Source organism: Physeter macrocephalus, chromosome 8, assembly GCF_002837175.3.
Source record: "Physeter macrocephalus isolate SW-GA chromosome 8, ASM283717v5, whole genome shotgun sequence".
NCBI classification, from domain to species: Eukaryota; Metazoa; Chordata; class Mammalia; order Artiodactyla; family Physeteridae; genus Physeter; species Physeter macrocephalus.
The window spans coordinates 4,064,682-4,068,203 of record NC_041221.1 but is presented as its reverse complement, the minus strand read 5'-3'; positions in this window follow the sequence as shown (position 1 = coordinate 4,068,203).

The following is a 3,522-nucleotide window of genomic DNA, read 5'->3' as shown; positions in this document are numbered from 1 at the left end:
CGCCGCGGAGCACAGGCTCCGGACGCGCAGGCGCAGCGGCCACGGCGCACGGGCCCAGCCCCTCCGCGGCACGTGGGATCCTCCCGGACCGGGGCACGAACCCGCGTCCCCTGCATCGGCAGGCGGCCTCTCAACCGCTGCGCCACCAGGGAAGCCCCGCAATCTTCTATTTTTAAAGGCAGTTCGTAGAAGGATTGAGACACCAGTATACTGCCTTCCTCTGATCTGTCAATTAGTCCAAAACATATTTTCAGAAATGTCAGAACCCAAGGCTGCCCAGCAAGGCATTGTGGAGGTGAAAGAGCAAGCTCTGCGCGGGATGCTGCCGAAGCTGAGGGCGTGCGGGCAGGTGTCCTGCACCGGTGGCCACGTGGCCGGTTCCAGCCAGCTGGGAAGGCCATGTGACCTGCCCAGGGACACCCTTGCCCTTAGTTTTTGTTAACCATTTTCACATCTGTCATCTCATTGAGCCTTATGGTGTCCCCATGAGGCTGGGAGGGCAGCTGCCTGTTTTGCAGGCGAGGAAACCGAGACCCAGAGAAGGTTGAGGCCGGCCTAGTCTCACTGGGTGCGGAGCTCACACTAAGACAGGGAGGAATTCTTCTGCTTCTTTCACACGGTGCCTCTTGCCTCGATGTTCATACATGTTAACATGCGGACAGGGTTGGAGACGAGCAGTTCTTCTATCAAGAGAAAGCCTCCCAGGGAGTGTGTGGAATGATGAGCTCTTGGTCACCAGGATGGGACCCTGTCTAGGCTAATGGTCTTTGGGATGCCAGAATATTCTAGAATCTCCCCAGGGTGGCCTTGGCCTCCATCAGCTCCCCCCACCAATGGGAGGAAAATGCGTGTAGCTGTGGCAACTGGCACTGCTTCCTACATTGGGTGGAGACTGAGGTCAGGGCCAATTCCACGCTCCTTCATCCCCTATTACGACTTTTATTTCCCTGGCACATGGCAGCTGCTTGTGTGCAAACGAGGAGACAGGAAGTATTATATTGTGGTTAATGACCCTCGAGGAGAGCAATAACACCATTATTAACTCCCTTGATTCTTCCCACTTATAACAGTGGATCCATTTAAAGTGATGGGGGGCATTTAGGGCAAGTTTTCACTTGCTTTCATAAAGCAGGGACTCGCCTGCATTTTCAGATACTTGACCACTCATCAAAAAAGTGGAGGCTTCCCTGGTGGCGCAGTGGTTGGGAATCTGCCTGCCGGTGCAGGGGACACGGGTTCGTGCCCCGGTCTGGGAAGATCCCACGTGCCGCGGAGCAACTAAGTCCGTGAGCCACAACTACTGAGCCTGCGCGTCCGGAGCCTGCGCTCCGCAACGGGAGAGGCCGCAGCAGTGAGAGGCCCGCGCACCGCGATGAAGAGTGGCCCCCGCTTGCCGCAACTGGAGAAAGCCCTCGCACAGACACGACGACCCAACACAGCCAAAAAAAAAAAAAAAAAAAAAAAAAAAAAGTGGGATTCGTGTACCCTTTATCCAAGGGAAGAATTGAGGCAGCTACCAGTCTTCAGGTCTAAAATCCTGGGGTGCTGAGAGTAGCAGAGGGACCAGGAAAGCAGTGCTGTGGGTACCAGCCTAGATCAAGACAGAAGCTTCTGTGGTCTCCTGTGCTGGGTGTGGCTCAAGCCAGCTGGGCTGCTCCCCGCTCCCCTCCCCCCCCACCCCCCCAGCTTCTTCCTGGTCTCCTCCACGGCTGCTCCTGCTTTCTCTGACTATAGTGGGAGCAGAGGGGCTTTTGCTGCTGCCCCAGAGGCCCCGGGATGCCCTCTGGGGTGCAGCTGTTCTTTGTCACCCCTTCCCTGTAGGCTGTTTCCAGGCCACCACAATAGCGTGGCTTCAGGAGCTGTTCCCGGGCCTCTGAGTTCGCACTGTACACGTCACCCTTAACAGCACGCAGCCCAGACTCCCCATCCCCCCATCCCCGGCCACTTCTCGCCCGCATCTACTACCGATTTTCATTTTTGTTCTCTTTCTTTCCCGTCCCCCTCTCTGACTCCTCACCCCATCATGACACACAGTCGTTCAGCACAAACCTGTCCCCCTACCCTCCTGTTAACAGAACTCACCCTCTTCCGATATACTTTTCATCTGAGCGGACCCTTGCAAACGGTCTTCTAGCCAAATGCCGCGCCTGCCCCGACAGGACTCCTGGTGAATAAAACTCTGTTTATTGCACGAATAAGAGATGCCGACTCTAGTCCCAAGAAAGGGAGCCAAGCAACACCCCAAACTGTGTCCCCTCTGTGGGCTCTTCCTATGCTCGGGCCCACTTTCCCTTAATGTCCCCTCTTGGATGTCCTCGTACCTAGCCACCTTCCTGGCTATTCCTACCTGTCTCTTTTATGTTGTCAGGCAACTGGCCTTAGAGAGGTGGAAGGGGGCAAGGGTGAGAGGCATCCTGGGGTGGGTCTCAAACCATGTGGCCTCAAAACCCAGCTTCTTCTAAAATCAGTGAAAGAGGATCGTACCGAAGATAGGTTCTCGGCCATGACCAAGTGCCTCTGGGTGGGATTCTGTGCACACCATTTACCATGCTGGTCCCTGTTCCTTCTGCTGGGATGTTGTATGGGTGTTGGAAATACCTCCCCATGTTGAGGCTACACCGGGGCTGCACATCTGTGGGAGTCTCTGTATTCAGTAGGAGATGCGGTCTATTGGGGAATTAACTGATCATCCAGATTACAGCCTGATGGTCACATCTTCACGCTCCCAGTTCCCTGAGGTCATGGTCTGGATGCTGAGACTCAGGCAGCCTGCCCCATGCCCACACTTTAGGGGCCCCGCTTGGGTCTTGCTCTGGCTGTGTCCCTCCCCCAGGGGAGAAGAGTGTCCGGGGCTAAGGGCCTGGGTCCCCCCAGAGCTTGCCCTCCTTCCATGGCTGTGCGTGAGGCAGGCCTGCAGTGCAGGACGGAGTGGGGCTGGGGAGAGGGTCGGGATGGGATGCAGGCCTTGGGCCTTCTTTCCACTCTTCCTCCTGAGCCCCACGATGTCAGAAGCCAACCTGACTGTTCAGTTTTTACTTTTTTTCTGGACAAATGACTAACACCGAAGCTTCTTCCGATGAATGCAAGACAAGACCACTCCAGCCCCCAATTCTTAACAAAATTAAACAGGCCAGGTCAGTCCTTCTCACTCAAAAGCTTTTGGAGAGGCTTCCCTGGTGGCGCAGTGGTTAAGAATCCGCCTGCCAATGCAGGGGACACGGGTTCGAGCCCTGGTCCGGGAAGATCCCACGTGCCGCGGAGCAACTAAGCCCGTGTGCCACGACTACTGAGCCTGCGCTCTAGAGCCCGCGAGCCACAACTACTGAGCCTGCGTGCCACAACTACTGAAGCCCACGCGCCTAGAGCCCGTGCTCCGCAACAAGAGAAGCCACCACAATGAGAAGCCCGCGCGACCGCGAGGAAGTGTAGACCCCACTCGCCACAACTAGAGAAAGCCCACGCGCAACAAGGAAGACCCAATGCAGCCAAAAATAAATAAATAAATAAATTTATTAAAAAAAA